At 40.6% G+C, this 22,090-nt stretch overlaps 1 protein-coding gene and 1 pseudogene across 1 annotated transcript in view; one reads left to right on the top strand and one right to left on the bottom strand.

The window, feature by feature from the left end:
* VAPB (VAMP associated protein B and C) overlaps window positions 1-22,090 on the top strand; it is an 80,351-nt gene that overhangs the window by 5,231 nt on the left and 53,030 nt on the right. The gene's annotated exons all lie outside the window — the stretch shown is intronic.
* On the bottom strand, window positions 1,164-6,798 carry LOC103115384 (exosome complex component CSL4-like; annotated as a pseudogene).

The following is a 22,090-nucleotide window of genomic DNA, read 5'->3' as shown; positions in this document are numbered from 1 at the left end:
TTGTCCAACTCAAGACAGTTTTCTGAGTGAGTCACTTTCAGTCCTATTTTTTTTAATTTACATTTATTTATTTATTTATTGGATAGAGACAGTCAGAAATTGAGAGGGGTGATAGAGAAGGAGAGTGACAGAGAGACACCTGTAGCACTGCTTCACCACTCACAAAACTTTCCCCCTGCAGGTGGGGTCCAGGGCTCAAACCTGGGTCCTTGAGCACTGTAATATGTGTGCTCAACCAGGTGCACCATTACCTAGCCCTGAAGTCCTATTTTTTTAAAAAAAGATTTCAATTTAATTTTATTTGTACATTTATTTATTACCAGAGCTACTGATCAGTTCTGGCTTGTGGTGGTGCAGGGGATTGAACCTGGAACTTTGGAGCCTCAGGCATGAGAATCTCTTTGCATAACCATTATGCTATGTACCCCTGCCAAATTTAATTTTATTTATGTATTGATGGAGACTGAGAAATAGAGGCAAGTGGGAGTTGGGGGAGAGAGAGAGAGAAGATACCTGCGCCACAGCTTCACTTGTGAATCTTCCCCCTTGCAGGTGGGAACTGGGGACTCCACCCTGGCTCCTTGTACATGGTAACGTGCACTTAACTGGGTATGTTACTCCCAGGCCCCACTTTCAGTTTTTTCTTTCTCCTTCCTTTCCCTTCTCTTCCATCAGACTCCATCCATGGTAAATACAGTGTCTTCCTTGTTTTGCTATTATTAAAGACTGTTTATCCTAGCAATGCTTTCTCTCCTACTTCCAAGATACTGTCACATGAGGATGGTCTGTTAACCATCCTCATGAGTAGGTTAGTTAGGTTTAAATCTACTTTGGATTCATTTACCTTTGCTTTATTCTGAGACTAAATCAGTGGCCTTAAAGAAATCTCAGATAAGGTGCTGGGTGGTGGCGCAATTGGTTGAGTGCATATATTACAATGCGCAAGGACCTGGGTTCAAGCCCCCAGTCCCCACCTGTGGGGGAAAGCTTTGCGAGTGGTGAAGCAGTGCTGCAGGTGTCTCTCTCTCAATCTCTCTCTCTCTCTCTCTCTCCCTCTCCCTCTCTATCACCCCCTTCCCTCTTGATTTCTGGCTGTCTCTGTCCAATAAATAAAGATAATTAAAAAAATAATAAAATAAAGAAGTCATCTTTAAAAAAAAGTCTCAGATAGTTCTGTTGTTGGTCAGGAGGGCTATCAGGTGGAATAGCACCAGTGGATTGGTGTGGTTGAATACCACCTTGGGAAGAAAATAGGAACTTTGGACACGATAGTTTATAGGCATGTTAGGAAGATTGTCTTTTATATAAGGAAAACATGTTTAGGATCATTAGTTTATCCTCTCAAGTTAAGATTGTTTAAGAAACTAATAGAAAGCCCTGCAGATATAGTCAGTTCAATCCAGTAAATATCTTCCAGCTGTTAAGTACAATATTAATTTTTTAGCTTCAGTATAGCACTGATTTCCTTAACATTTCATGATCACATAGAGCAGACTGCTTTACAGCACAACAAAATGTCAACAGTGTGCTAAAGATTCTTTATGACAGTGGTTTAAATCCATCCAGAATAGATTATCTTCATATATTTAATTATTAACCAGCTTGCTCATCAGAAGCAAGTGGCACTAAATCTACTAAGCTCAACGCAAACTTAAATCTTCATTGATAGTACAGTTTATTTCTGAATTCTTGTTCCTGGGAGAAAAATGTGACTTAGAAATAAACTTTTATTACATTCTTGACAGTTAACTCTTTAGAGGAAAAACTGCATAGTTATTGGTTGTGTCCTTATATTTGGAAAGTGTTGATAATTCTTTGATGTGTGTGGCTATAATATGCTATCACAGTTACTGTTGTAATTACCTAGTAGCTTTGTATCCAAATGTGGATTTCCTAATTAGCCTGATACTTCTTAAAGAGATGAACTCTTAGGGCTGGGATGTGGTACAGTTGAGTGCACATGCCTCTCTCTCCCCCCACCCATATATATTTTAGTGTTTTTTTATATTTATTTTTTAAAAAAATGTTTCCCTTTTGTTGCCCTTATCTTTTTTTATTGTTGTAGTTATTATTATTGTTTTTATTGATGTCGTCCTTGTTGGATAGGACAGAGAGAAATGGAGAGAGGAGGGGAAGACAGAGAGAGGGAGAGAAAGATAGACACGTGCAGACCTGCTTCACCGCCTGTGAAGTGACTCCCCTGCAGGTGGGGAGCCTGGGGCTCGAACCTGGATCCTATTGCCGGTCCTTATGCTTTGCGCCACGTGCAATCTGCTGCGCTACCGCCCGACTCCCTTAGTGTTTTTTTTTAAATTTATTTTATTAGATAGACACAGAGAGAAATTGAGAGATAGAGAGGGAAAGAGACAGAGAGACACCTGCAGCACTGCTTCCCCACTCCTTAAGCTTCCTCCTGCAGGTGGGGACCAGGGGCTTGAACCTGGGTCCTTGTGCAATGTAATGTGTGCGCTCAACCAGGTGCACCACCACCTGGCCTCCACATGTCTCTCTTTTCCTCTCCCTTTCTATCTCCTCCCCTCTCAATTTATCTCTGTCCTATCAAATAATAATGGTAATAGTAAAAGAGAAAATAAAAAATAAAGAGATGAACTTTTAAACATTACTAACACTATATTTTATAAATTTGTATCTTCCAATGCTGAAGGCAAAATGTTGAGTGGTAGCAAATACTACCACTAAGCAGTTAAAAATTAGGGGGGAAGTCAAGGGAATAAACTGTGTTGGTGATCATTCAAATACTACTAAGTTTGCTTTTAAAACCTGAAACTTGAATTTTTACATAAAGAATTATCTCCAAGATTGCCTCATACATCCTCTATTTGTACTTGAAAAATTTGCTGTCTGAAGGATGACCATGGTTTGGAACAAATGAGTATAGCTTTCAGCAAGATGACAAGAAATACGAACACAAAGAGTGCTGAGTTCCATTAGTCAAGACAAGGTTGCTATAGTGTGTCTTTAATAAGATAAAATAAAAGCCGTCTGTAGTTATTTTGCACTGGAGATGATGTTAAAAACAAAGTTGCATTATGGTTTCTAGGCTTGTGTCCTTGTTTTCTATCATTTTAGCCTTTTTCAGGCTGTCATCAGCATAGCATAGCTAGGATTGCTTTGGCCCTTGCTCAGTGGATGTGTGCATTCTTTGAAGTTTCTACAGACCTGGGCTGCTGGCTTTACAAAAAGAAGAGCTGGTTAAAGAGCTTTGTTATGAAAACAAAGCTACTTACTTGACAGTCATTTTAAGCTTAATATAAAGAATACCAATGTGGCAAAGAAGAAAAGTCTAGAATATCTGTTTTTCAAAATGTTAAGTGTGTTATTTTAACAGAAGCTGTTGATGTCTGGACACATTAGACCTTAATGTGCTTTTGGGACTTTTCCCCTTGTATAGAGAAAGTTCATTCAGATTATGGCCTAGTCCCATGGAAAAACAGTCTTGAAATGCTTTATTTTTAACATTCCACAAAACTGTAAAGCTCTGGAAATATTATAATTTTCCTTCACCTTTTCAGAAGAATTGTCACTTTTTTTTTTTTGTCTCCAGGGTTATTGCTGGGGCTTGGTGCCTGCGGTACAAATTCACTGTTCCTGTGGCTTTTTTTTTTCCTTTGTCTTATTGTCTTAGTTATTATTGTTGTTGTTATTGATGTCATTGTTGTTGGATAGGACAGAGAGAAATGTAGAGTGGAGGGGAAGACAGAGAGGGGGAGAGAAAGATAGACTCCTGCAGACCTGCTTCACCGCTTGTGAAGCAACTCCCCTGCAGGTGGGGAGCCGGGGCTTGAATGGGGATCCTTACACCCGTCCTTGCGCTTTGTGCCACCTGCGTTTATCCCACTGCGCTTCCAACTGATTCCCTTATTTATTTTTTTAATGTTTTTTGGATAAGACAAATTAAGAGAGGAGGGAAATATAGAGGAGAGAAAGATAGACACCTGCAGACCTGCTTCACTGCTTGTGAAGTGACCCCCCCCCTGCAGGTGGCTGTCATTGGTTTTTTGACTTGCAAGTACCTAAGTATTTCTCCACATCTGTATCAAAGAATGTTTTCAGTCAGGGTTTTGATTTGTGTATGTGATACCTGTACTGTGCTTGGATTGGTGGAGGGCTAGGGAAATTATTGGGTTGTTGGGAAAGTCATGACACTTTTTCATAGAAAAACAGGAAATTACATTATGACTCTACTGATACTACCCCAGTAATACTTGGGGAGAGGTGGATCAACACGGTGTCTTTTGGGCTGTATTTTATTTATTTTTTATTCTTTTATATTAACAAGAGAAAACCAGAGCATTATTCTGGCATGTGCAGTGCCAGGGATTGAATTCAGCACCCCAGGCCTGTAAGTCCTATGTTCTATTGCTATACCACTTTCTAGGCCACTTTGGTTGTATTTTAAGACCATGGTATGGCAGCTGGGGAAATAAATAGCTCAATTGGGAGAGCATCTCAGCTACACACTTGATGCTTCTGGGTTGGTCACTGATGCTGCATGTATTAGAGTGGTGCTTTCTCTGGCTTCTCTCTCATGTGAGATAAAATCTTAAAACAAAACAAACAAGCAGTCAAAACAGGCACACACGAAACAAGAAAAACAGAACAGTGGTATAGAACACCGAACTGCTTGGATTTGAATTACTTGTGATGTGATTTAGGTTCTTTAGAAGCCTTAAGTTCCTTTGGTTTTCTTTGAAGTCTGGAGAGGGAAACTGAACCTGCTGGGAATTAGCAATAAAGGGTGTGTTTGTTTAGAGCAAAGTGGTAGATTCCTTCAGTTAACCTTTTAGCTTGGATCTAGAATTTAAAGTAATTGCTATCATGGTGGTGACAGTCTTTTTTTTTTTAATTTCTTTATTGGGGAATTAAATGTTTTTTTTTTTTGTTTTGTTTTGTTTTTGTTTTTTTTTGGGAATTAAATGTTTTACATTAGACAGTAAATACAATAGTTTGTACATGCATAACATTTCCCAGTTTTCCATATAACAATACAACCGCCACTCGGTTCTCTGTCATCCTTCTTGGATCTGTATTCTCCCCACCCACCCACCCCAGAGTCTTTTACTTTGGTGCACTACGCCAATTCCAGTTCAGGTTCTACTTGTGTTTTCTTTTCTGATCTTGTTTTTCAACTTCTGCCTGAGAGTGAGATCATCCCATACTCATCCTTCTGTTTCTGACTTATTTCACTTAACATGAATTTTTCAAGGTCCGTCCAAGATCAGCTGAAAATGGCGAAGGGTGACATTCATTTTGTAATGTGAGGGGGGAAGAAAAAGTAGAGGAATAGTGAACATTCCTAGAATATAAAAACATCATAGCTTCTAGAAGACAATCCATGATGTCTAGGGACAACGGTAAGTGTTACATGTTTTTTTTTTAATATTTATTTATTTATTTATTCCCTTTTGCTGCCCTTGTTGTTTTATTGTTGTAGTTATTATTGTTGATATTGATGTTGTTGTTGGGCAGGACAGAGAAAGGGAGAGGGGAGGGGAAGACAGAGGGGGAGAGAGAAAGATAGACACCTGCAGACCTGCTTCACTGTCTGTGAAGTGACCCCTGCAGTTGGAGAGCCGGGGGCTGAACCGGGATCTTTATGCCGGTCCTTGCGCTTGGCGCCACGTGCGCTTAACCCGCTCGCTGCGCTACTGCCCAACTCCCGGAAAGTGTTACATGTTCTTAACTTAGCCTTTTTTCCCCCCTGTTCAAGACACCATGAAATTAATTTATTCAAGAAATCATAAAATTCTTTCAGTAAAGAAGATTCCTTTGTCATCATAAAATAAATTTTTTAATATTTATTTTCCCTTTTGTTGCCCTTGTTTTATTGTTGTAGTTATTATTGTTGTTCTTGACGTCATCGTTGTTGGATAGGACAGAGAAATGGAGAGAGGAGGGTAAGACAGAGAGGGGGAGAGAACGAGAGACACCTGCAGACCTGCTTCGCCGCTTGTGAAGCGACTCCCCTGCAGGTGGGGAGCTGGGGGCTGGAACTGGGATCTTTGAGTCAGTCCTTGCACTTTGCGCCCCCTGCACGTAACCCGCTGTGCTACCGCCCAAATCCCTCCGGAATTCGTTAGTATGGGCTTTAGGGCACTACATCTTATTATTAGCTGATGGGAACCATCTGGACACATGACTCACTGTGGGCCACCACCACCCCCAGCTCATTTTCGGCAGTAGTCACAGAGGTGGTTGGACTGTGTGTCACCTAGGGAAATCACTTTGGCCAAGACATTGTCACCTGGGTGGAAACTTATAAATTTCAACCTTGTCTTTTTCAATAGCTCATCTTCCTTGTGGTTAGTTTCTCAAAAAGAGTCCTTAAGTGGTGTGGACCCCACATAGAGAATGTGTACTTTGGCAAACCATGAATTGATGCTAGAGACCTTACAGGTTACAATAGCTCGTACATCTGGCAGTAATTGGGACTCTTGTTTCTCTCGCAACAGATACAATGGGAAGTGTGCCAGTTGCTTTTGGTCAGGCAACCAGCAAGTGATGAAAAGATGTAACCATGCTGGGTGTAGGTGCTGTTGCCCAGGCTGCCTTCCTCCAAGTTACACAGACATTCTCCAGGGATGCAGTGCATTATGTGCGGTGCCATAACTGCTGCTGTCCAAAGCCCTTAACTTAGTCTTTTTATAATTAATATTAATTTATTTTGAATAGAGAGAAATTGCTTAATGAAACTTCCTCCTGCAGGTGGGGGGAGCGTATGCTTGAAGCCAGGTCCCTGGGCAATATGTGTGCTCAATCTGATGTGCCACCACCCAGCCCCAGTTTATTCTTGAAGATATGCCTTAATCTTAAAAGGTGAAATGTTCAGGTGTTTTGATAGCTTAGTCCTGTATGAAGCCACAATGGCCAAGGTATTGGCCTGGGTCTTTAACTTCAGCTTGTTTAGCCCATTTGCAGTATGTTCCTACCAGTTTTTTGAATGTGGGAGAGAAGCAGAAAATTTGTAACCATTAAGAAGTATTGGAGTGGTAGTGCAGTGGGTTAAGTGCACATGGTGCAAAGCACAAGAACTTTAGTAAGGATCTGGATTCGAGCCCCTGGCTCCCTACCTGCAGGGGGGTTGCTTCACAAGTGGTGAATCAGGTCTGCAGGTTTATCTTTCTCTCTCTCCTCTATCTTCCCCTCTTCTCTCAGTTTCTCTCTGTCTTATCCAACAATGACAGCACTAACAACAACAAAACAAAACAAACAAACAAACAAAAAACCCAAGGGCAATAAAAGGGAAAAAATAGCTTCCAGGGGCAGTGGCTTTGTAGTGCAGGCACCAAACCCTAATGGTAACCCTGGAGGCAAAAAAAAAAGTATTGAGTAGAGGGTGGAGAGACAGCATAATGGTTCTGCAGAAGACTCATGCCTGAGGCTCCAAGGTCTCAGGTTCAATCCCCAGCACCACTGTCAGGCACAACTGAGTAGTGCTCTGTTTTTTCTCTGTATCTTTCTCATTAAAATAAAATCAGTGAAAGGTATTTACAAAAAAAAAAAAAAAAAAAAAATATATATATATATATATATATATATATATATATATATGTTAGTAACCTTTTCCTCACTCCTGTGTTTATTGATTTAATTTTTATAACCTAGGAAGGAGATGCATTTATGGTATCCACATTGTCATATATTTGGTACCAAGTTATACTAAGGTTATCTGTATAACTTAGATTGTGAATTTGAATTAGAGGTAGAGCAGAGACATGTACCATGGACTAATTACAGTGTGCATGTTCTTTATCTTTATGCTTGCTGTATTTCTTCCTTCCTTCCTTCCTTCCTTCCTTTCTTTTTAATATTTATTTATTTTCCCTTTTGTTGCCCTTGTTGTTTTTTATTGTTGTTGTAGTTATTGTTGTTATTGATGTCATTGTTGTTGGATAGGACAGAGAGAAATGGAGAGAGGAGGGGAGGACAGAGAGTGGGAGAGAAAGACAGACACCTGTAGACCTGCTTCACCACGTGTGAAACAACTCCCCTGCAGGTGGGGAGCTGGGGGCTTGAACTGGTTGGTATCTTTATGCTGGTCCTTGGGCTTCATGCCACTTACTCTTAGCTCACTGCACTACTGCCCTACTCCCCTATTTCTTCCTTTCAAATATGAGTAGGAATGTAATGACGAGGAAGACTCTTGACCTTTTTCTTTAAATAATTTTTTTTTAGTGATTTAATAATGATTGACAAGATTGTGGTATAAGAGGGGTACAGTTCCATACATTTCCCACTTGACTTTCTTTTCCCATCCTTCCTCTTCTTTCCTTCCTCACTCCCTCCCTCCTTCTCTTTCTTTTTTTTTTTTTAATTTATTTTTTAAAATTTATTTCTTTATTGGGGAATTAATGTTTTACATTCAACAGTAAATACAATAGTTTGTACATGCATAACATTCTCCAGTTTCCTATTTAACAATACAACCCCCACTATGTCATTTATCATCCTTCATGGACCTGTATTTTCCCCACCCACCCACCCCAGAGTCTTTTACTTTGGTGCGATATGCCAGTTACATTTCAGGTTCTACTTGTGTTTTCATTTCTGATCTTGTTTTTCAACTTCTGCTTGCTTCTCTTTCTTTCTTTCTCTCTTTCTTTTTCAGCTCTAGCTTATGATAGTGCAAGGGGATTGAACCTGGAATTTCAGAGCCTCAGACATGAGTCTCTTTGCATAACCATTATGCTATCTCCCCTGCTCTTGATTTTTTTTTAAACGATTTTATTTATTTGTTAATGAGAAAGGTAGGAGAGAGAAAGAACCAAACATCTCTCTGGTATATTTGCTGCCGGGGATTGAACTCAGGACCTCATGCTTGAGAATCTAGTGCCTTAGTCACTGTGCCACCTCCCAGATCACTTGAATTTCTTATTTATGATAGTCTTATATATATGAAAGGAGAGCTGAGAATAGGACAGTAGAGATTTATGCCTGGTCCAGGAGTTGCACAGTGGGTCGTGTTGGACTCTCAAGCAAGAGACTCAGAGGTCTATCTATAGCAGCACATGTATCAGAGTGATATCTGGTTTTCGTTCTCTCTCTCTCTCTCCTCCTGTCTGTTTCATTAATAAGTGGATAAAATCTTTAAAAAAAAAAATGGTCTGGGAGGTGGCGCAGTGGATAAAGCGTTGGACTCTCGAACATGAGGTCCTGAGTTCAATCCCTGGCAGCACAATGTACCAGAGTGATGTCTTATTGTTTTTCTCTACTACATTTTTCATGAATAAATAAAATCTTAAACAACAACAATAAATGAATCTTTAAAAAAATCTAGAAAAAATTAAGAGAACCAAGATAGAAAAAGAAAGGAAAGGTACTTAGTTGCCATTGTGATCTAGTACTATCCTTGGTACTTCTCAGATGAAGAACAAAGTTGTTTTGGAACTTGAGAGTGATTGACATTAAAAACTTCAGGAGTTGGGCGGTAGCACAGCAGTTTAAGCGCACATGGCACAAAGTTCAATTGTCAAGAATCCAGGTTCGAGCCCCTGGCTGTCGGGAAATTGTGAGGATCTACTGAAAACGGTGAAGTCACTGTTTTTTATATCTGAGTAGTATTCCATTGTGTATATATACCACAACTTGCTCAGTCACTCATCTGTTGTTGGACACCTGGGTTGCTTCTAGGTTTTGGCTATTACAAATTGTGCTGCTAAGAACATATGTGGACACAGATCTTTTTGGATGGGTATGTTGAGTTCCTTAGGATATATCCCCAGGAGAGGAATTGCAGAATCATAGGGTAGGTCCATTTCTAGCCTTCTGAGAGTTCTCTAGACTGTTCTCCACAGAGGTTGGACCAATTTACATTCCCACCAGCAGTGCAGGAGGGTTCCTTTGACTCCACAACCTCTCCAGTTTTTGCTGCTGTTACCTTTTCTGATGTATGACATTCTCACAGTAGTGAATGGTGTCTCATTATTGTCTTTATTTGCATTTCTCTGACAATCAAAAGACTTGGAGCATTTTTCCATGTGTTTCTTGGCCTTTTGGATCTCTTCTGTGGTGAATATTCTGTCCATGTCCCCTCACCCCACTTTTTTGGATGGGGTTATTTGTTGTCTTGTTATAGAGATTAGCAAGCTCTTTATATATTTTGGTTATTAGCCTCTTGTCTTATGTATGCCATGTAAAGATTTTCTCCCATTCTGTGAAGGGTCTCTTGGTTTGGGTAGTGCTTTTGCTGTGCAGAAGCTTTTTAATTTGATGTAATCCCATAGGTTTATGCTTGCCTTAATCTTCTTTGTAATAGGATTCATTTCATTGAAGATGTCTTTAAAATTTATGCGGAAAAGAGTCTGTCAATATTTTTTCCTCTAAGTATCTGATAGTTTGTGGTCTAACATGCAAGTCCTTGATCCACTTGGAATTTACTTTTTTATTTGGTGAAATATAGTGGTTCAGTTTCATTCTTCTGCATATTTCAGCCTATTTTTTTCCAACACCATTTGTTTTCTTTTTTTTTTTAATATTTATTTTTTTATTCCCTTTTGTTGTCCTTGTTGTTTTATTGTTGTAGTTATTATTGTTGTTGTCGTTGTTGGATAGGACAGAGAGAAATGGAGAGAGGAGGGGAAGACAGAGAGGAGGAGAGAAAGACAGACACCTGCAGACCTGCTTCACCGCCTGTGAAGTGACTCCCCTGCAGGTGGGGAGCCGGGGTTCGAACCGGGATCCTTATGCCGGTCCTTGTGCTTTGCGCCACCTGCGCTTAACCCGCTGCGCTACAGCCCGACTCCCTCCAACACCATTTGTTAAAGAGACTCTGCTTTCCCTATTTAATCGTCTGGGCACCTTTGTTAAAGATTAGATGTCCATAGGTGTGGGGGCTTACTTCTGGGCTCTCAATTCTACTCCACTGGTCAGTGTGTTTATTCATGTCCCAGTACCAAGCAGTTTTGATGACAACTGCCATATAATACAACTTGAGATCTGGGAGTGTGATGCCTCCAGTTCTGTTCTTTCTTCTCAAGATTGTTTTGGCAATTCTAGGTCTTTTTTGGTTCCAGATAAACATTTGTAGCATTTGTTCTATTCTCCTAAAAATGTGGTTGGGATCTTGATGGGGATAGTGTTAAATTTGTATATGGCTCTGGGTAGTCTATTCATTTTAGTGATGTTAATTCTTCCAACCCATGAACACAGAATATCTTTCCACTTCTTTGTGTCTTTTTCAGTTTCCTTGAGTAGTGACTCATAATTTTCAGGATACAAGTTTTTCACTTCTTTGGTTAGGTTTATTCCTAGATATTTTATTGTTTTTATTGCTAATCACTGACTCCAGACCAAGATAAAGCAGGGTGGGGAAGAGATAATCCAGTGGTTATGCAAAGAGACTTTCACAGCCCCACCACTAGGCCACTGAGGTATAGATCTTCTCCTGAGTTTCCTCCTTAGCTCTGTCCCCTAGTGTCAGTACAGGGCCTCCCTGTAGCTACCCCAGATTCCGAGGACAGTAGCAGTGGAGACTCACAGTCGCATTTGGTGAGTCTCAGGGGAGTCCTGTCCTCCCTTCAGCCGTCTCCTTGTTGGTGAAACAGACTGGAGGTGGTGTCTGAACTGGTAAACTGTCAGACTGTTACCAGCCACTTAATCTCTCTCTAGACTCCTCTCTGTTTATGAGCCACACGTTGTTTGCACTCACCAGTGATTTGGTGGGTTCCTGAAGTCGTTCTAGTTCTGTCTTGTTGTGGTCCCAGGTGGTCTCCTTTGGTATTTCTAGTTGACCAGGAGAGGAGTGGGGAGAAACACAGCTCCTGCTGCTCCTTAGCCCCTCCTCCAGAAGCCCTAAATCACTCAATATTTATGGTGGAGAAGGAAAAAAAGGAAAGAAATGGTACTTGCCTGAGAAGTTTGTACTATTTTATCTCTATTTGGAAACAGAGACATTGATTGGGCTTACCACTTGTTGGAATGTGTACTTACACTTACACATTCACCTTTTAAAACTTGTATCCTTGGGAGTTGGGTGGTTAGCACAGCAGGATAAGTGCAGGTGGCACAAAGTGCAAGGATTGTAAGGATCATAAGGATTCTGGTTCAAGTCCCCGGCTCCCCAGTGGTGGTGAAGCAGGTCTGTAGGTGTCTTTCTCTTTCCCTCTCTGCCTTCCCTCTCTCTCTCCATTTCTCTCTGTTCTATCTAACAATGACAACATCAATAACAACAACAATAACCACAACAATGAAAAACAACAAGGGCTGCAAAAGGGAAAATAAATAAATATTTTTAAAAAAATCTTGTATCCTTGCATTGCAAGAGGGAGACTTAGGTTCTTTTACTGTGCTCACTAACCTCCCCACCTTTGATGTTTTTTGTTGAGTGAAGAGACTTGAATTTAGGACCTTTGGAGAATATAAGCTTAATTAAAAAAATTTTTTTATCTTTGTTTATTGGATAGAGACAGCCAGAAATTGAGAGGAGGAGGGGAGATAGAGAGGAGAGAGACAGAGAGACACCTGCAAACCTGCTTCACCACTCATAAAGCCTTCCCCCTGCAGGTGGGGACCGGAGGTTCGAACTCAGGCCCTTCTGCACTGTAATATGTGCGCTCAACCAGGTGTGCCACCACCCAGCCTATAAGCTTAATTTATATTTTAATTGAGGAAGAAAAAGGGAATTCCTTTTGAGGGTAGAAATGGGAGATTTGTTTCCCATAGTATTTTAGTGCTTTGTACCAGTGGGTTTCCAAATAACTAATTGACCCTCTTATTTTTGCTATTGTTTCTGCTAAGGAAAGTCTAAATTTCAGTATGTTAACCTTTCTTGATTTGTCTTGGAAATACTCTTCGATTTTTTTTCTACCTTGGATTCTATTTTATTTATTTTCTTACCATAGCACAGCTCTGGGTTAGGGTGGTACAGGGGATTGAACCTGGGACTTTGGAACCTCAGGCATAATAGTCATTTTGCATAACCATTATGCTAGCTATGTGCTACTGCTCCCTTGGATTTTAAAAATTGTATTTCATTTGCATGTTTTGTTTATGTCTTACTCTCTGTGTGCTTCATTAATTAATTTGCCTTGTTAGAATATAAATACTTGGGAGTTGGGTGGTAGCGCAGCAGGTTAAGTGCACATGGTACAAAGCACAAGGACTGGAGTAGGATCCTGGTTCAAGCCCCTGGCTTCCCACCTGCAGGGAAATCGATTCATAGGCGGTGACACAGCAGGTCTGCAGGTGTCTTATCTTTCTCTCCCCCTCTATGTCTTCCCCATCTCTATCCATTTCTCTCTGTCCTATCTAGCAATGATGACATCAGTAACAACAACAATAATAACTACAACAACAATAAAAACAAGAGCAACAAAAGGTAAAATAAATAAATTTTAAAAAGAATACAAGTACATACTTTGTTTTTTTAAATTTTTCTCAATGATAGACTAATATATTATATCCCTTTCTTATTGTTTTCTTTTCCGTGTAACTCCAAAAAGGGATATGAACCTGGACTTGGTCTTTTTCTGTGTTTGGTGAAAACAGTTGATCCATGGTTGCTGGAAAGTCACGATGTATTTTTTTCTATGTTTTTATGCAAAAATGTGTCGTGACTTTTTTGACAACCCAGTAGAAGCCTACATAGCAATGAAAGCAGGGATTTGTTGAAGAAAAAAAAACAAAGGTTTGTGTCTTGGTGGAGGCTTATTTGAATTCTCATCCTGTTGGTTGAATTGATTTGTTGGCATATAAATGTATCCTGATGGACTGCTTTGAAAATATAAATCTGTGCTTTTTGACCTTTTTAAAGTCAGACATTTACTAATTGGATGAAAGAAAACCATGAATCACTCCTTAGAGAATCTGCAGATGCTCTCATTCAAAATTTCTCATGTAATTTCGGGACAAGAAAATCACATTTTATTGGGGGTGTCTAGTTGACCTCTAACTTGCTCAGAAAATGGCAGAGGTGGATCATAAGAGGTCATCTAGAGAAGCACAGAGAAAAGTTGATCAGTTTATTTGGATCTTTTATTTATTATTTACTTATAGGTTTCACTTAGAAGGGAGAGATATAAAGAAATAATGTTTAGAATTTTTAAAGGCTTATTTCACTGTTGAGAGGCCAGAGCATTCCATGCATTCTCTTCTCTCCCCTTTCCCTCTCTCTCTCTCTTCCTCTTTCCTTCCTTCCTTTCCGTTTTTTCTTCCTGTTGGATAGAGACAGAGAGAAATTGAGAGGGAAGGGGGAGACAGAGAGGGAGAGAAAGACCTGCAGCCCTGCTTCAGCACTCAGGAAGCTTCTCCCTGCACATGAGGATGGGAGACTTGGACCTGGTTCTTTGTGCATGGTAACTGTATACCGGATATGCCACTGCCTGTTCCCTGCAGAACTTTTCTTTTCTACTGGCATCTAGAACATGGAATTTCATATGTGCAGGTCCTGAGCTCTGTAGCTCGAACCACATCCCTGACTGCTGATATTAAATATATATGTATGTATATATAGATTTAAAGTTTTTATTTTTATAAGAGAGATATACACAGAGACAGGTAACAGCATTGCTTAGTTGTGGCTTATGGTTGTGCTGAGGATTGAACTTGAAGTCTCTAAGGTCTTAGGCATGCAAATTGGGTGTTTTGAGCCAGGTGGTAGGTAGATCACTTGGTAGAGTACACATGCCCAAGGACTTGGGTTCATGTCCCTGGTCCTCACCCATAGTGGGAGAAGCTTTATGAGTGTTGAAGCAGTGTTACAGGTGTCTCTTCTTCTCTCTGTTTCTCTGTATCTGTCATCTTCTATCCTGAAAAAAGACTGGCTACAGGAATGATAGGGTCTTGAATGCTCAGAGCCTCAGCAATAACCCAGATGAGGAAAGAGATCGGTAGATAGATAGATAGATAGATAGATAGATAGATAGATAGAGGAAAGAGATATTGATTCAAGTTGGTGCTTTATACATTGATCTATCTCCCTGACTTATTATTACTACCAGAGCACTGCTCAGCTCTAGTTTATGCTGGTGCAGGGGATTGAACCTGGGACCTCTGAGCCTCAGGCATGAAAATTTGTTTGCATAACCATTATGCTATCTACCCATTTCCATTATTATTTTTTACTTATTTTTTAAATTTTTTTCTACTCTTTCTTAAGTTTTTAAAATTATTATTTATTTTCCCTTTTGTTGCCCTTGTGTAGTTATTGTTGTTATTGATGTCATTGTTAGATAGGACAGAGAGAAATGGAGAGAGGAGGGGAAGACAGAAGGAGAGAAAGACACTTGCAGACCTGCTTCACCACCTGTGAAGCGACTTCCCTGTAGGTGGGCTTGAACCGGGCTTGAACCAGGACCCTTGCACCGGTCCTTGAGCTTTGCGCCACGTACCCGATGCGCTACCGCCTGACTTCTCCTTATTTTTTACTTGTTTTTTGAATGAGAGAGAGGAGGAAAGAACCAGAGAACTGCTCTGTGGCACTATTGACATCTTGCTTGATAGCCTAACACTTGGGCTGTGCAGCCTATTTTTAAATAAATGCCTTTGTTTTCTTTCCTCTTTTTTTGTTTTCTCCGCCACCTTCCCTCACTTTTTTCTTTTTCTTTTTAAAGATTATTTATTTATTTATTATTTATTTAATATTTATTTTATTTATTTATTCCCTTTTGTTGCCCTTGTTTTTTTATTGTTGTAGTTATTATTGTTGTTGTCGTTGTTGGATAGGACAGAGAGAAATGGAGAGAGGAGGGGAAGACAGAGAGGAGGAGAGAAAGATAGACACCTGCAGACCTGCTTCACCGCCTGTGAAGCGACTCCCCTGCAGGTGGGGAGCCGGGGTTTGAACCGGGATCCTTATGCCGGTCCTTGTGCTTTGCGCCACCTGCGCTTAACCCGCTGCGCTACAGCCCGACTCCCTTTATTTATTTATTAATGAGAAAGATAGGAGGAGAGAGAAAGAACCAGACATCACTCTGGCACATGTGCTGCCGGGGATCGAACCCAGGACCTTATGCTTAAGAGTCCAAAGCTTTATCACTGTGCCACCTCCTGGACCACGCCTCACTTTTTTTTCCTTTTGCCTTCATAATTTCATTGGGGCTTTGTGCCTACTTGATTCCAACTCTTGGTAGATTTTTTTCCACTCCACACCCCCCCCCCCCCTGTGGAGGGAAGGGAAGATAAAGAGGGCAGGGGTAGAAGACTATGTCTCTGAAAGATTTTTAAACTGAGATCTGCCTCCAGTGAGTGTGTGATGAAGTGGCACCATTGGAGATTAACTTTGAGAGGAAGGAGAGGCCTTCTTTGGAAGCAGGCCCTGGGGGGAATTTTAGTTTTTGTTGTGAGAGAGGAAGCCTTGAAGGATTCTCAGCAGGAGTCTCCTTTAAAAAGACTTTGGCTGATCAGGAAAGATACACTGATGATGGTATGTGTGAAACCTATAGTCATCTGGACCAGAGGATAAGTAAAACCACGCCTTGGACCAAGGTGTTGACATTGGAGAGAATGCAGTGAGAAGAGAATGCAGTGAGAAGTGCTCCCTTTCCAATCTGTATCAAGGTAGAGGTGATAGAATTTGCTGATGGACTAAATGTAGAGAGAGACAGGAAACACATTTCCAACTGCTTTTGGACCAAACATTTGGTGACTGGAAGTTTTAAAAAATATATATTTATTATTTATTCCCTTTTGTTGCCCTTGTTGTTTTATTGTTGTAGTTATGATTGATGTCATTTCTGTTGGATAGGAGAGAGAGAAATGGAGAGAGGAGGGGAAGACAGAGAAGGGGAGAGAGAAAAATAGACACCTGCAGACCTGCTTCACTGCCTGTGAAGCGGCTCCCCTGCAGGTGGGGAGCCAGGGGCTCGAATCTGGATCCTTATGCCGGTTCTTACACTTTGCGCCACCTGCGCTCAACCCGCTGTGCTACCACCAGACTCCCGGTGACTGGAAGTTTTTTGGGTTTTGTCCTGTATTTCCCCCCCCAGCCCCCCAGATAGGAATCGGTGGATTTGGGGGAAGGGAATAAGAACATTGTTTGGAATTGCAAACTTGCTTAATACAAGCAAGTAGAGATCAGAGGAGAGTATTGAAATATAGATACAAATTTGGTAATCAATTTATTGTTAAAACACATTATAAGAAGGAATAATTTTTTCCAGCAGGTGAAATTAGCTAACTCTTAAGAGAAGGCATTTAAGCAAACCTTTGTTCACAGAATGATTTCCAGAGACAACCCTTTTCTCTGGCATCTTGTTAGATTGATTTAAGAAGCTGCTGACTTCCTTGTCAATTTTTTTTTCCTGACAGTATAGCCACTTAAGTTCTCTATTGAAAAGGAAATCAGAAAAGATTGCACACTAACTGATAAACGATATTCTGCTGTTTTTCACTGTTCACAAATTGAAAATTCAAGTTGGACTAGAGAGGTGTAGAATGGCAGATGTGTTCTGCTCCATTCTTCTGTATGTCTGCTGTGAATTGGGATGTGCTGATTTTGGTGTGGAGGCTTTTCACATGCTGTCTGTCATCTCCACTAGAGATTGAACACACAGGGAGCATTTTCACTTCTAGTGATACTGACTTTATGCACTGACTTGAACCACTAATTTATAACCCGCTTAAGTCAAAACCACAACCATGACCGTGAGAAATTGGTTCCTCTTGCTCTTTTATCAATTAACAGCCCTCACTTGGGCATAGTGTCTGCCTTAACTCCTGTTTTGTGTGAAAAAGAAGTTATGTTTGGCCACTCGCTCTTTTTGGTAGAGTTTTATTTGGAATACATATTGCTTGTCTTTTTCCCCCATTGCTACCAGGGTTATTGCTGGGGTTCAGTGCCAGTACTGGGAATCTGCCACTCTTAGTGGCACCCCCCCCCTTTTCATTTCTATTTTATTTGATAGAACAGAGAGAAATTGAAAGGGGCAGGGGAGATAGGGAGAGAGAAAAACAGAGAGAGAGACGTAGACACCTGCAGACCTGCTTCATCAGTTGTGAAGCATCCCTCAGTGCGGGAACCAGAGGCTTAAACTTGGGCCCTGGTGCATGGTATTGTGTGTGCTAAATTGCACGTGCCACTGCCTGGCCCCTTGCTTATCTTTTTTTTTTTTTTTTTTTGGTGATCACTGCAATCACATTTTGTGATTAGTCCTTACAGATTTTAGTCCTCAGCTGCCTTTTGTTTTTGCACCTAAAAACATTTATATAGGGAGTCGGGCGCAAAACATAAGGACTGGCTTAAGGATCTGGGTTCCAGCCCCCGGCTCCCCACCTGCAAGTGAGTCGCTTCACAGGTGGTGAAGCAGGTCTGCCGTGTCTGTCTTTCTCTCCCCCTCTCTGTCTTCCCCATCTCTCTCCATTTCTCTCTGTCCTATCTAACAACAACATCAATAACAACAACAATAACTACAACAACAACAAAAAAAAAAAAAACAAGGGCAACAAAAAGGGAAAATAAATAAATAAAACAAAACAAAAAATATAGGTGGTCTGGGAGGTGGCTCTTTAAGCCTGAGGTTCTAAGTGTTTTCTGGTTCTTTCTCTCCTCCTATCTTTGTCATTAATAGATAAAATCTTAAAAAAATTATATAGGCCTAACTAGTACAAGTGTGCATTATTGAAAATCAGCTTGAATATCTTCTTTATCCTGATTTAGACCACCTATCTCCAGTCCATTAGCCTTCCTCCTTTCATTCTGTTGACTTTTTAAAAAAATATTTATTTATTGATGAGAAAGATAGGAGAGAGAGAAAGAGCCGACATCACTCTGGCATATGTGCTGCTGGGGATCGAACTCAAGACCTCATGCTTGAGAGTCCAATGCTTTATCCATTGCGCTACCTCCCAGACCACTCAGTTGACCTTTAATTGGCACCATATAGTTATACTTTAAAAAATATATTTTATTTATTAATGAGAAAGGAGGAGAGAGAGAATGAACCAGACCTCACTCTGGTACACGTGCTGTCGGGGATTGAATTTAGGACCTCATGCTTGAGAGTCCAGTGCTTAATCCACTGTGCCACCTCCCAGACCACTATACTTTTTTTTTCTTTCTCTTTTTACCACAAAGGGTATTGTTGGGGCTTGTTGCTTGCACGACTCCACTATTTTTGTCAGTTATTTATTTATTTTTTTTCTTTTGTTTTGATATTTATTTATTAATTTTCCCTTTTGTTGCTCTTGTTGTTTTATTCTTGTACTTATTGTTGTTATTGATGTCGTTGTTGTTGGATAGGACAGAGAGAAATGGAGGGAGGAGGGGAAGACAGAGGGGGAGAGAAAGACAGACACCTGCAGACCTGCTTCACCACCTGTGAAGCGACTCCCCTGCAGGTAGGGAGCTGGGGGCTTGAACCGGAATCCTTAAGCCGGTCCTTGTGCTTTGCGCCACCTGCGCTTAACCCCTGTGCTACCGCCCAGCTCCCAGTTATTTATTTTTGACAGAGGGAGTTATTTAAAGACAGAGAGAAGGAGAGACACTACAGTACTACTCCACTGTTTGTGAAGCTTCTCCCACACATTTGGGGAGTAAGTGCTTGAACTGGGATCCTTAGTGTGGTCCACTGGGTGAGCCACCAGTATAATAGGTACTTATGTGTGTATGTCAGATACACACATTTTATTTTATTTATTTATTTTTAAAGCATTCCTTTTTTTTTTTTTTTTTTTAAAGAATTTATTCATGAGAAAGGAGGAGAGAAAGAACCAGCCATCACTCTGGTACATGTGCTGCTGGGGATCGAACTCAGGAACTCATGCTTGAGATTCTGGTGCCTTAGCCACTGCGCCACCTCCCAGACCACTATTTATTTATTTTTTTTTACCAGAGCATTGATTATAGTAGTGCTGGGAATTGGACCTGGACCCTGGAACTTCAGACATGAAAATCTGTTGTACTTCCTTGCCTTGTATGGTCTTTTAAATAGAGAAAAAATACTATATTTTTTGTTATTCAGTGGGATAAGGATTGTGCATTGAAAATATTCAACTTATTAAAAAGTCTAAAATAGTTTTTAGAACTGTATGTGCAATCACTACCTCTACAGTCAGTTGTGCTATTACCTTAATTTAAAAAAAATCTTTATTGATTTATTTTGAATAGAGACAGAGAGAAATTGTGAGGGGAGGGGAAATAGTGCGGGAGAGAGACAGAGAAACACCTGCAGAACTGCTTCACCACTTGCGAAGTTTTCTCCCTGCAGGTGGGGACCAGGGACTTGAACCTGGATTCTTGTGCACTGTAATGTGTGTGCTTAACCAGGTGTGCCAACACCTGGCCCCCAAAGGATATCAATATTACCTTAAAATATAATCTTCAACTATATAAAGATTGCATTAAAGAAAAGTAGTCTTTTTTTTTTTTTTTTTTTTTTTTTTTTTTTTGGTAGAGTGCATGCCTCCCCTGTGAGAGGGCCTAGGTTCCAGTCCCAGCCCCAGCCCCAGCCCCAGCCCCAGCCCCAGCCCCAGCACCAGCACCACATGAAGGTACTATGGCATCTTCTGAATGAAAAACTGTCCTGGAGTGGTGAAATTATGCATACAGGAGAGGAGGTTCTGGATCCTAACAGAAAGAAAAAATAAATAAGAGAGGAAAAAAGAGAAGTAGTAAACTTTGAAATACAGAATAACTAACTTACATTTAATCTTTTAAAATTTTTATTTATTATTATTTTTAACCAAAGTACAGCTGTGGTTTATAGTGGAGCGGGGGATTGAACCTGGGACTGTGGAGCCTCAGGTATGAAAGTCTCTTTGCATAACCATTATGCTGTCTACCCCCCCATTTAATCTTTTTTTTTTGAATACTTTCAAAATTTGAAGACATGTATGCCTTCCATATATGCTGACTCATAGTTCTTTGTTCTCCAGAGGAACTTAATATGAACTTTCCCAGTTTTCTTTTTTTCTTTTCCTTTTTGCTTCCAGGCTTTTTTTTTTTTTTTTTTTGGTCATTGCCAGGGCTTTCCCATTCTGAACGGACTTTTTTCAGGTAGAAACAGAGAGAAGGAAAGGTGAAACAGCACTGGAGCTTTTTCCAGTGTGGGCATTGGGGTCAAACCTGGTACATGTGAGTGAGAATGCAGGCACACTGTTGAGGTACGCTGTTTTGTCAGCCCAGGGAATGAACTCAAATCACCATGCGTGATACTGCTGAGTGGCCTTCCTAGCACAAATATTTGATCTAGGCACGGACGGGGATGGGGACTGGGACGCACACACGCACGGACAATTCTGCTGTCCATAATGCTGGACTATAGTGTGCTGTCCGTGCTCGAACCTGAGCTGTGTGCCTGACAAAGTGTGTACCCCACCTGATGAACTACCTCTCTAACCTGCCTGCTCTTGATTTTTCTACATAGTGCAATGTCATGGTATATGAATCACTTAATATGCTGTTGAGGTACATCTTTGTTGAAATGCAGATCTGTTTTATTAATTTCACTTGTATAGTATTCATAAGATTTTTTTTTTAATTTTTTAAAAATATTTATTTAATTTATTCCCTTTTGTTGCCCTTGTTGTTTTATTGTTGTAGTTATTATTGTTGTTGTCGTTGTTGGATAGGACAGAGAGAAATGGAGAGAGGGAGGGGAAGACAGAGAGGAGGAGAGAAAGACAGACACCTGCAGACCTGCTTCACCGCCTGTGAAGCGACTCCCCTGCAGGTGGGGAGCCGGGGTTCGAACAGGGATCCTTATGCCGGTCCTTGTGCTTTGCGCCACCTGCGCTTAGCCCGCTGTGCTACCGCCCGACTCCCTCATAAGATTTAAAAAAAAAAAAACTATAAAAATTAATTTTTTTATTTTTTATTTTTTTATTTAACCAAAACACTCCTCAACTCTGGTTTATGGTGGTGCAGAGATTGAACCTGGGACTCTGGAGCCTCAGGCATGAGAGTCTGTTTGCATAACCATTATGCTATCTACCCTCTGCCTTAAAATTTATTTTGGATAGAGATAGATTGAGAAGGAAGTGAAGGAAGTGGGAGATGGAGGGAGGGAGGGAGGGAGGGAGGGAGGGAGAGGGAGACAGAGGGACAGAGACCTGCAGTACTACTTCACCACTCATGAAAATTCCCCCTTGCAGGTGGGGATGGGGCCCTGAAATTAGCACATTTATGTATCCTGAA

This window comes from Erinaceus europaeus, chromosome 1 (assembly GCF_950295315.1).
Source record: "Erinaceus europaeus chromosome 1, mEriEur2.1, whole genome shotgun sequence".
Taxonomy (NCBI): Eukaryota; Metazoa; Chordata; class Mammalia; order Eulipotyphla; family Erinaceidae; genus Erinaceus; species Erinaceus europaeus.
The sequence above is the reverse complement of the archived record's forward strand: the minus strand, read 5'-3'. Positions and strand labels throughout refer to the sequence as shown.